This window comes from Ornithodoros turicata, chromosome 2 (assembly GCF_037126465.1).
Source record: "Ornithodoros turicata isolate Travis chromosome 2, ASM3712646v1, whole genome shotgun sequence".
In the NCBI taxonomy this organism is placed as follows: domain Eukaryota; kingdom Metazoa; phylum Arthropoda; class Arachnida; order Ixodida; family Argasidae; genus Ornithodoros; species Ornithodoros turicata.
The window spans coordinates 99,588,292-99,601,251 of NC_088202.1; positions in this window are offsets into that span (position 1 = coordinate 99,588,292).

Below are 12,960 nucleotides of genomic sequence, written 5' to 3' on the forward strand. Positions count from 1 at the left end.
GAAGGTGGTTTGTAGAAAAAACAAAATTCTTGAAGCTCAGCTCGGGTGCTCTTAGGGGTTTATTGCGCGGAGCCCGTCAACGAATCAACGAGGGCACTCTGCAGGTGTGTGCTTGCACCATACGTGCAAATTTGGAACTATAAGCTGCACATATAATTGTTTTATTTATCTTCAAAATAGTAAGTAGTTGCTCGAAGACGGTTCGCGCGAAACACTTTCCGTATTAAGGATACGGATTGTTGACTTTGAGTTGGATCAAAGAGAAGTAGTAAAAAGAGTGTATTTCCACTTTCTGGTTAAGGGTGGACACTACTGTGTTTACGCGACGTGCTTGTCTGAGCAGGTTACTGCAGTACAGTGACGCTCGGGGAAGGTGACTTCGCCACGTCAACGGTGTTGCCGTGGCAGAGCACCCTTTACAGGCGGTTTGTGTTCATGCTCGTAATACAATTAAATGACGCTCCCTTGGGTTTACGATTTGCTTGGAAAATGAATTGGTCACTTGGGTTTTATTGGTATCGTATTTCTATATTGCAACGACTTCCTATATATTCCAACTGTTTGTTTATATTCCAGCAGTGTTGTCGCATACGATTACTCAGTGGTGTTTTGCTTCTTCGCTGCTCCACCATAAAAGATGTGTGAGTGAGGTTTGATACGTCTCTAAACGTTCACTCCATGTGTCCTCTATTATCAACAACTCCGTGAGAGTTCTTGGTCTGATTTCGAGGATCAATCCGGACTTTAAAAGCCCAACCTCTTTCCGGCGCTTATACTGCTTATCGTGTGCTATAACCCTCGTATGCCCTCGAGCAAGTTTGCATGTACTGTGTGGAACTACATGTCACAATCAAGGTGTAATGAAATTGAAGATATGCACAAAAAAGTCGTTTTTTTTTCTTCTTCATATTCTAGAATACTGACTTTCCTCGATATGCCTACACTTAGACCAGATCATCACTGAGCGATATTACGTTCTTGCTTAAACTAGTCAACGGCAAGACTAAGTGCTCTGATTTGCTGCCCACAATATCTATCCGCTGCATTTCACATTCTAGTGGGCGGCAGTCGCTTTCTTACCCACACACTCGAGACGTCATGTTACCTGATCTCGATATCTTCTCTGATCCTACACGTCTGAAATATAAGCATGTGTGCCACTACATCTTGCGCAAACTTTTGTTTACTATTCTATTTAACGTTATCCCTAGAGTATTTAATGGAGTAATTGTTGTCGGACGCTCTTTGTTTCTGTGTTTCCTTTGTAACGTACTGTATGTTTCAGGTACGCTGCCCACGCTGCTATCATTTAGCTGTTAGCAGCCACGGAATTAAATTAAATCAACTGAAAAAATAATCAAATCAAATTAAATCAACTGCGTGGCAAGATGAGGTGGTTTGACCGACTATAGATGAAAATGACTCTCGTCAACTAAGCACTGAATACGTTGAAGGTTCACATCACATGAAGGTTCACATGTCTCGATACGTCCATTATACGTCCATTCATCTTGAGAAATAGTTCTAACACTCGTCGTTATCTAATTGGGTGAAAGGCTGCTCCTGTATGGTGATAAAATGCGCCGTGTTGCGCTGATAAAAATATGATTGCAACCGATACTACTCAGTGTTTTGAAAACGGAGCGCTAAACCCCTTAATGCCTGTTTCACACGAACGTTTTCGTTAGCTTCAAAAATACCTTAGCCTTAGGCCTTAGGGCAATCCTTAGGGCTTTAGGGCAATCGTGGTTCCAATCGGTCCGTTTTGGCTCCGTGAAAAACACGGACGAGATAAACGTTAGCGTGAAACGGGCCTAATTCGTTGCATGTTCGATGTAGGCTTACTGATACCGGCCCGTGTCGTACAAAGGTGGATAAAGATGGAAGTATCTGAGTTGCAGCTCCCTTAGTGGTCTATTATGCTGTGCAGCTTGCACGTTAGAAACAACAATCGCTCGGATAACATTATTCACATGCAGAAGTGCAGGCTTATTTGTAAGGCACACTAACTTCAAGTTGGGCAGCAGCTATATTTTGTTGTTGATAGGATGGTTAGAGGTATATTACACTGCATATTATTCATAAATCGTGTCGCTCTGATTCGAGCACTTCTTGCATATGGCGTCCCACCACGTTCCGCTGTAAATCAGTGACCCGGACTTCCTCTATGGAGTCATGTGTCGTTTCCAAGCACAGCTCTTCACCTATGCGGTGGTGGTGGTGCTAATGAAAGAGCTCGCCGTTCTCGGCTTCACAGAGTTGGGCAACGTCACGCCCAACGCTCTGGGGGAATGTGCGTCTTGGGTCGACTTCTAAGGAACTGTGCCACCTATGCAATTCGATTTTGCGCCACTTATACCCTTGTCACACGGGTAGCCTTAACCGCGGTTCGCGACTGTCACACGGCTGGCATGACCACCGTTAGCGCGCAAACCGCGGTTTGTGGTAACCGAGCTCGGCAACCTCGTTTACGGCAGCTAACCGAGAAAATGGCGGCGCCCGTGCCCGTTGTGTCAGGCGTGCTTTGTGAACAAACGTGCTCTCAAAAGCGTATCATTTGGTCTGACGCAACAACGCAAGCCCTGGTACGCATTTGGAAGGATAATGTGACAGCCTTGCGTTCGAATAGGCGCAACGTGCCCATTTACGCCGCGATGGCAGATCAACTGAATGCAAGGTTACCGACCGGCGAAGAGCATACACTGCAAAGCAGGTGCGGGTGAATGATGATATTCTTCAGATTGATAACAAAGTATCGGTAACTACTGTTTTCATACGTCGACGATGAGCGGAGACTACTGAGTGGCGAAAAGCAAAAGGACCACGGAACCCGCTTCCTCGTCGTTTTTTCTTTTCATTGGCGACCGGATCGTGTTCCGCGCGTGTGGCAGCATCAAACCGTGTTCGTTCCTAACAGCGGTTAATTCTTGTAACCACGGTCAGGCATAACCCCGGCTAAGACTGCGAGTGTGACAAGGGTATAAAAGCCCAAATCACCACCATCACCGTCATCGTCGTCGTCGTCCGCACCTGCGCAGCTGGAGCAAGGTCGCACTATACATGCATACGTCCACTATTATTCAGCCATTTGCCGCTAGACGTAACTTTAATTCCTTCTTACCAGCTTTCCCTGACGTGAGGCATAATGGCTGGAAATACTTTCTGAGAGAACGTGAAACACTTTTGAGTTGACATCTTCGGGCTCAACGCTTTTGCTCTTGCTTCGTAACCCACTGTTGTTTGCGCTGCTGTGATGTGATGTGACAGAAAAAGACAAAAAATGGGGATTTAAGTCGCGACAAAGTCAGACCGGCTACCCCAGACCACTTAGCCGCAGTTAGTCGAAATAAATAAAAAGAAGGAGAAAACCCAGTAGTTGGGGGCCTGGAGACAAACATCCCGAACTAGTGGGAACACTTGTCACAAACGAGGGACCAGAAAGTCTCACAAAATGTCAATCAGATGAGTTTCCTCGAGGTGGTGGGTGGTGGAAGGGCTTGCCGTTGTCAGCCTCACGTAGGTGGGCAACGTCACGACTGACGCCCTGGGGGAATGTGCGCCCTGTGCCGACTTCTAAGGGAACTGTGCCGACATATGTCTGAAAGCGTCTGAGGAAGTTTCTTCGAGGAAAAGTAGGAGCGCTTTCAATGCAGCCGCTTGCTGCGCTGCTTCTTGGATAGCGTCCCAATTTTGCCTATAACCTCTCACGCACACGTTTCTTTCTACTTACGGAAACATTACACGAGTCGCAAAGAAAGACTTCCCCGTTAGCCCGAACCAAGCACCGAACGACGCCTAAGACCGGAGGTATATGTCAGTTCCGCTGGCAGCTCATCATACGCGCCGAACTCGCGCTCAGCAGGGTTTCGCGGCTCTTCACTAAAATTAATCCCCAGAATTAATTACGAAATTTTTGGTATCATCGCCAGACCGTCGGACTGCATTCCTCTAATTTAAAACCTGCCAGATGCAGGCATAGACTCTGATTGAAACAACTCATTATCTTGTCTAATCACATATAGGTAAACGCGACGTCGACTGGTTTATTTTTCATGCGACGATGAACACAAACGACTAGGAAACTCAAATTGCCGTTAAACGATTTCGTTACAGCCATTATTTATCCCCCAGCGAACACGTCGATACTGCTTGTGGTCTATGTCAAAGAAAAACCATGGTAATGGTCCCGTCTTCCTTATTATGCATACTATCTTATGAATAATGATGGGGCCGAGCTACGCCTAGTTTTTATGCTGGGCGTGAATCTCCGTAGGAAAAAGTGTCGCCCAGATTATATGAGATATTTTCTGGAGATAGCCTAAATTATGTGCCATAGATAAAAGAGGAATGTAGTTGCGTCATTGATAATGGCGTGCGTGACCGAAAAGTATCGCAGTGTGGGCGTAGTACCTCTGTGCGTTTATTTTCAATGTGAATGTCATTACAGTCGTGCTTGAGTTGGATTCGCCAGAGTCCCGTCGTTCTGAGTAATTGGAGAGTATGGAAGTGTTGTGCTGGGAACTCACGAGTTTTTATCACGTGGGAGAACTTTATTTGTAAGTGTGTCAGCGAGCTAGAGGGGTATGCAGGAAGTGAGTGCCTTTTGGGTTTTATTTTCAGCGTATTCCACATATATTTGTTCCATCATTTTGCGGCATTCTCATAACGGAAAAACATCTTTTAGACATCCATGGAGCGTAGAATGATGTCACCTACCATGAAACTAAATAATTATGGAAGCAATGTGGAGCGGGGATTTCCGCTGAGGGGCCCGAGCCGGTCGCAGTCCCCAATACCCTTGGGCATGCGCAGCATGTCGTGCAGTATGTGTGCCCAATTATTGTATGAAGTACGATGTGCTCGTCCACTATGCCATGGCTTCCTCCACATCTTCTTCATCTTGTAGCTGTTTCTATCTTCTCGTTCTTTTTTTATTGTTTCAGGTTTGGAAAACCGCCCCTCACGACGAAAACATTGTCGTCTCCTGTTCTCACAAACTATCCAGGAATTGTCCGTCGGACTGCGCAGCGAATACGAGATGTGCCGGCTGTTCTATTGCCTCAAACATTTTAAATATGAAGAAAGATGCGTCTACGCAGTCTTAGTGTTTTAACAAAATGGCGTCTCCGACTCGCCACTGGATAAGTGAAATCGCACGCATCCCCACAATGTTGACCGCTGTCTGGCAACGCCAATATTTGCGAAAGAAATTTATCTCTTTGTGTGTCTCTTTTCCTTCTTGCACTTCATAGATTACTAGCAGGAAGATGACGTTTCATGTTCTCTGCATGTACAGCTACGTGCTTATTATGTAATCATAATAATGCTTTCTGTAGCTCCCTTTAGGTCGTACTTACATCGCCACAAGAACGGTAAGGCCGGCCCGCATGGTGCGTTTTTCTTGCGTAAAAACTGACTTTTCACGCCCAGCGCGAAATTTTGTACGTCGCAGCTGTTCGTAGCGCGTGCTACACTGCATCAGAGCAGGTTTGATATTTCACGCAGCAGTCAGTTCACGGGCGTCCATAGCAACCAATTACGGCGCATCAAGTCACTTCTGGTACCGGTTCAGCATCCTACTTCCTTTTTAGCAGTGGCTACTCTTACGAAAAAGCTGCAGAAGGACATCTCCAAGTACAACAACTTTCGCTCGTGAGGGTCCACTTTACCAAATGCAAATCAATTACAAAGGAAAGCACACAAAAACAACCACTTTAGGACGGAACAGGAAGGAGAGGAGAATGTGGCCAACACTTCGTAAAGCGCATACGCGAAACCCGCTGTGCACGCTGCAGCGGGATTTGCGCCCCATGCGGTTTGGCGAGCGTATTTTTTCACGGTGCGTGGCCATGCAGTTTTACGCAGCGCGATATGCAGAGAAACACGCACTATGCGGGCCGGCCTTTAGTCACATTTTGTCTCTATTGCACCAGTTTACGCGGCTGGCACCAGTTTAGATGATGACGAAGTGCATCGCAGAAGGAAGGTTGTAGGCGGACGATGTAAGGTAATTCCAGTGTTGGAAATCGCGAGGACGTTTCCGCCCGTGAGAGAACCGCTCTTCTCCTTAATTGTCCTTTGGTACTCTCACGGGCGGAAACGTCCTCGTCGATTTCCAACACCAGTATTTCGCAGGAAGAACACGCATATTTTAATTCGAACAAATTTGATAAGCTTAGACATTTTAAAGCCTTAATTATCGCATATAGGACAATTTAGCATTTTAATGGCGTGCCCATAAGATATCTCGTGTTGCGATCGGGAATATCCCGAGATCCCAGGATCCCGGCTGCTTTTTACTTCCGAAACGTTCCTAAGTTATACGACCTTGTTATTCTCCGGCAACGATTCCAACGATCTCCTTATGCAAGCTAATAGCGATCTAGCCGCACTGAGTAACTGTACGACAAAAAATAAAATAAAACAAAAAAATTGAAAATTGATACTAATGAGACAAAGGTAGTAGTTCTTAAACCCAAGAATAAACAAGTGCTAGTTGATGGTAACATAAAAATTGGGACACATTCCAGTCAAATTTTTACATGGGCTAAGGTTCTTGGTGTGTATTGTAGCGAACAACCAAGTTTGGGATGACCACGTTGCCAGTATGAGGGCAACGCTCTCTACGGTGGGCGGTGTTATCAATCGTAATAGTTTCGTACTACCGCAAATGACTAAATATAATTATTTACAATGCGCTGTTCCAAGTTCATCTCAATTATTGTACATTAATGTGGGGTACAACTACTCAGGGGAGTTTACATTCGTTAGCTGCGATTGATTGATTACAAAAAAAAAGGAGAAAATTGGCTCCACATGCATGGAGACCAGCTACCCCATTTCCACTGCCACTTAGCCATAGCCATTTTTCCCACTAATCATCGTAGCCACCTTTTCAACAGTAAATAGACAGTCCGTACCTCCGGAGAGTATTTGGATTGTGGCTGCATTGGATTGTGCTCCACACGTATATCAGCCACGTACAACAGAAAAGTGTGAAAGCTTCCCCGTGTTGGAGAAAATGAATTAAATCCTATGGTTAACCCACATCCGGTTTCGGTTTCTCCGTGACGTCACTGTTGTTCCCGACGTCACAATTGTGCAAGACGACACAACAATAATTGGCGCTTCGTTGAGGCGCAAAGTGAGATTTTCAGGTGAGACTTGACCCAGTTGGGATTGGCAGCTTGGTTTCATACCCTATGTTATTATGCAGGTGTTGGTACTGTAACTAAGAGAGACGCGCCAGACACATGTTTATGCTGCGTAGGCCAAGTCTTACGAGAACGAGGTCGACACTTAACAACACTTACTTGTCTCCTCAAATGGTATTGGTGCTGCACCGAGCTCTTATCCAGAACGGTGAATACTGGCTATCCGCAACTGTTTTAGGGGTTCGGTCTCCGCAAACCCGAAAAACGACACGCACGTTGTGTTTTCCTTTTTGTCCTCACAATGCACTGAGCAACACCTATGCCTCATCGCTCACCAACACCGTCACATATGCAGGAACCAGTCACTGTTAATAAAAAGCACGAATGCCATGCGTATTGAAAGTAATGGAACCAGGAACAGCGACGCACAAAGCACAACACACAGCCGCCGAGAGGAGCTGAGCAGACGCCACAAATGCCAGAAGAGAACGCTCCTGACGTCACGACTGTTCGAAGTACGGCTTTCAGTGGAGGGCAAAAGATGCAAGTTGAAAATTGCATTACAAATTCTCTGAGCCAAATATAAACGAAGTACTTTGCATGGTGTCTCGGAAACATATTAGGAATCATCTGATAAGGCCTATTTACTTCGCATCTGGGGTTCAGACCGTCCCTTTAAGCAGCCGCGGGTTGCTTGCAGGTCGCAGGTTGTGTTGCTTCTCAGGTCTTGATACTTCAATGATTCAGCTTTTTAAGCTGAAGATTGAGCTCCTCCTTGGTGCCATTGCGCAAATAAATCTGTGGGCTCTGCACGTGAAGCAGATAGTAAGCTAAGTGTCTTACTTGAGGGGAACATAAAAAAGCACGGGAAGTTATTCTATGAAAAGTGCTAACTTATGACGAACCTTTTGATTAACATGTAGAGACAGCGCCAAGGAGAGAGACACGCAAAACGCATGCAGGACCTGTCAAGGTTACTACCCTAGTGAACATGTGGATAGTGGACTTCCGAATAGTGAACATGTGAATAATGAATAGCGAACTTGCGAGTAGAGCACCCGAGAAGTAGTTTTTTTTTTTTTGGGGGGGGGGGGGTGAGAATATGTTAGGAGTAGCAGAACAAGCCGGGAGACGAGTTCAATTTCTCCTCGTTTTTTTTCCTTACAAACAGTTACTACTCGAAAACTGTACAGGGGAAATCGCGAAATCCCGGGACTGAAAAAATGACCCGGGATTCCCAAAAAATTTTCAGCTGAGCCTCAATGGCCCGCCTATCCAACGAGTATCCCACCACCGCTTGTTGGGGATAATCATCGATGTGCAGCTGTCGTGGACTGCTGACATCAAATATCTAAGGGATCGAGGTGATGCTCGTACCAACATCCTGCGTCGTTTGTCAGGCACTCGTGTGTCAGGCACTGGGGTATGTTGACCAAGGCTCTACTCTGCGTACACACAGCGTTAATCTGTCAGATGCTGACATACCATTTGCCGTTTCTACGTGGGATCAGCGACACTTCAGAGAAAACACTTCAAAACGTCCTTGCAAAAAGGTTGAAAATTTGCCATGGGGGTTCCTGTGCAGCTGTGTATTGCAACCAATGTTCTAGCCACGGCAGAGGCGAAAGCACTTCCATTGGCTGTTCTTAGGATACAAGAGGCAGTGCGACACTACGTTCCTCTGCGCATGTGGCACTACGGACACCCACTGGCGCGAAGGCTGCCCTGTCGGAACTGTAATTTCCTCGTGACGTTCGCTCCAGTTCTGCCTAGCCTGCCAATACGAAAGATATCAACAGAGATCATGCATCCTCCATGGACGCTGAAGTTGCCCAGTATTTGTCTTACTCTGCATAGAGTGCATCGCGAAAGGTCAGCCTTTCCTCCTGTGGAGCTCAAACAGTACTGCTTGGCTATGACGGAGGATCACTACACTAGGACAGCAATATTCACCGACGGCTCAAAGACAGTGTCAGGCTCTGCGTCCGCGTTTGTCGTGCCCCAACACAAAAGGGAAGGCATGGCACGGCTATCTCATAGAGCATCCTCGACGGCTGCGGAATTAGTCGTTGTCCAGCTTTCTGTGGAATATGTGGTCGCATGCGAATCACCTGCGCAATGAATTATCTACAGTTACTCAAAAGCCAGTCTCCAGTCCACACTGTCTTTCTTGACAAAGTGGTGTCTCGCCAACATTGTACACCAGATCCTCGTTACTTTCCAGGAATCTACAACACCAGGCCATAATATCATACTACTGCAGTGGATTCCGGGACATGCAGGCACTCGCGGCAACGAAGCTGCAGATGAGGTAGCGGACATATCGCAAATGTCCTCAGCGCAATATCCTGTGCCATACTCAAAGGCAGATGCGACACACCTGTTGAGATCCGTCACACGAAGAATCCTCCGGCAACAGTGGCTAGATGGTCAAGCTCAACCTGTTTCCTCCTCGTCTACTCGTCTTCTTCGCCGAATAGATCCGGAGTTGAAGTTCGGTCTCCCACAAAGTCTTACGAGCCCGGTGCAGTCACTTTTTCACGAATTTCGATTAGACGTGCCGTACGGGCGTCAGTTTCTTCACGAAACTGAGAGGCCAACTCTGTGCACTGCTTAACCTGCGCCGTTGCCGAGGACACAGAACACGTCCTTATTCATTGTATAGAATAGAATAGAAATAGAAAGCAAAAAATTGAAACGCCCTTATCCATTGTAATAGATATGCCACCCAACGCTCATCATTGAAGGCCGCTCCCGACCGACTGTACGGTAGTCTTTTTGGCGTTGCACATGTGTTAGGTGTCTGGCCCTCCAGCAAGAGGGATGCAACACTGACAGCGCTTGCGAATTTTATTGCACAGACTTCTTTCGAATCGGTTTATTGGGTTCTGATCAGGATATTTAATATAACCAAGTAAACTTGTGTAGTACAAGTTCTATACAATTCAATACAGTTTCAATAAAATGTAGCACAAACTAAATACACAAAATGCTTACACTACGCAAGTCTCACTCTACTAGCCAAACAAGCTAAAACACGCATAACATTATCAAAGAAACCCACAAAAGAACGCCACTAAGGGAGCCAGTGGCAATTCAAGGAGACACGGCCGCGGCGGACACTAATGTACCGTGTCGCCCACCTTCGGAAGAACTCTGTTTCTCCAAGTGTAACAAACTGGGTTTCCAAGAAAATGACTACCTGCTTGTGGAGCGACATGAGGAGAGGGTACTAAACGCGAAGGCGCCTGCTTTGAGCTACCGCTCTGCATCTGTTCTTCCACAAGACGTACCTTGCCACTGCAACAAGCAGAACAACAAGCCTGTCCCTGATCCTATACCCTAAACAATAGCGGAATGGGAAAAGCCGGCAAACGAGAGTCCAAAACGTACTTGCTACAACGCAGTCGTCTAATACGTGAGACACTGCTTCGATGTTGGGACAATTCGGACAAAGGGAGGTACTGGTAACACCCCACCGATTTAAGCGATCCCGCGTAGGTAGAACTCCCCAGGCCGCCTTCCACAAAAAGTCACAGACTTCGCGTGGGAAATTATCAGGCCGGATATCACCCCACGATAGACCTAGGTTTCTTAAGTTATCCGACGGGGGTTCATCCAAGGGACATAGCAATTCGCAGATACACGATACAGCGACCGACCGAAGATCAACCTGAGGGGCCTGAGCCTGTATGTCGCAAAATCGCTCTGCGATACGTCGAAACAGTGACGGGGAAGTGGCTTCAGGGTACCTATTCCCTAGTGCGCGAGGAACTAATGCTCTGCGAAAGTGGCCAAGCCAGTACAATGCAAGCGCACGAGCTGGATGCTCAGTATCGTCGAGAACACGGTGGACAGCCCGAAGGGCAAGCAGTGTACAAAAAGTAGAAATGCACGGGAGGCTCCAGCCCCCTTGAGATCGCGGCTGTTGTAGGGAACAAGACTGTTCTTCCAAGAAGCTGTTCTTCCACCCCAAAAGGAGGAGAAAATCACCGAAGAAACCCTAGTGCATACAGCACGGGGCGGTATAGCATCCCGGGAAACGAACCACAGCTTATTGCATAGCACATTCTTGATTAGATATGCACGCTCCCGAAAAGGTAGGTCAAACCTACTGGCTATCGACACCTTGCGTTCAACGTCCTGGAGCAGGGAATCCCAGTTATCTCGTGCCATGCCCCGTTGGTCAAACACTACCCCCAGGATTGGAAGGGATAAGCACTGCTCTGTATCGCCCAAGAAGTTGCCACTAAAACCAGCAATAGGCAGTGCCTTACTTTTCGAAGTGTTAAACCGGGCACCAGAAACACGCGAATACCCGCGAAAAATCTGAAGCGCTTTGCACAGGCTATCACTGTCCCTGAAAAGAGTGTAGTGTCATCTGCATACGCAGATATCACCACCGAACCGCAACACGGGAGCGGAAAACCATACCTAACTTCTTATACCTAATTATTATTATTTTTTTACGGTTGCAGAATTGGTCGGGTGCCGAATTAAGTTCCTCCACATTTCTTTTAAAATTTCAGCTTATCAACTACGACAGCCATTGTTACGAACATCCGCACCCAACCGCTGGTTGGTTTGTGAAGATAGCCTTCCTTCTGCATGCAACTCTCTTTATTACGTCTTTTTTTTATAGAGCAAGGCTAATGGAAGTTTCAGGGAGAGAAAAACAAAATGGGGGATGTCTCGATCATCCTTAGTTTTCGAAATGACCAGCAACGTCGACTAAAATGACTTTTTCTCTTCTTCTCGGACTTCTCCCTGAGGAGCCATTCACTGACCTAATCTGGGTCGTATATTTGCCCTGGATTATCTCGACGTCATGCCACCGATCTCCCGGTATTACTCCCAATTAGGATATTGTGTCGGCTTCTCTTCTTCTCTCGCCGTGCTCGGCGGATGCACACTGTCCTTTCTCTCTTGCCTTCCAATCGACCGTCAAGGGAGACCAAATCGAAAGCGGCCATTGCAGGTATTTGTTCACATTCATTTTTGTTTGTCTTCGGACCGACGCTGGATTTGCGTCATGTCCCCTGGCGCGCTTTCTTTTGGCAGAAAACGACAGTTACTTTCAGACGCTGTTCCAAACGACTGCGAAACCTGCACGCGTGTTCCAAAGTGGATTAAGGTTGATGCAGTTGATCCGCTAAGCCTGACGCTCTCGTGTTGTACCGTGTCGGGGGTTTAGCCAGCGGCACGTCGCCGTGTTGAGTTAAAAATTAATGTGTCACAACAATAGCGCTTCTTTTGCCGCTCTGTACTTATGCCTGGAAATAACACGCAAGAAGGATTCAGGTTTGATTCGCGTACACTCTGACAAAAGGAGCAACGAGGGAGCAGCTTCCCACTTTTCCTCAATTTTCGCTCCCCTCGCAGTCAATTACTCCGTCTTGCAAAGTTGCACCCTCAGAGCAAGTGGTTACTCCCCCTTCCTGTCCAAACTTTAATCAATAAGCCATAAGTGGCATCACCTTCCTTCTCGTGCTGAGACTTTTGAGTTATAAATTCGTGTATCTTACAGTGCAACCACGGAGACATTGCGGCGTTTTGGGTATATATTTATTCGTTTGGCACATGGGAGTCTCAACTGGTGACGTTCTCACCTTTGCGGGAGAACATCTTGCGGCATGTGACCTCCTGACACGCTACTTCCGTCGAATCATTAGCTCGTCGGTTACAGCCTTCAATGGAGCTCCCTTGCAGCTCAGGTGCAGCTGCAGGTGGAGCTCAGGTGCAGGCTTCGTGCTTTTTTCCCAGCAATAGTAGAGCTTGCTCTTTGGAAGGCTCGATGCAGAGACAC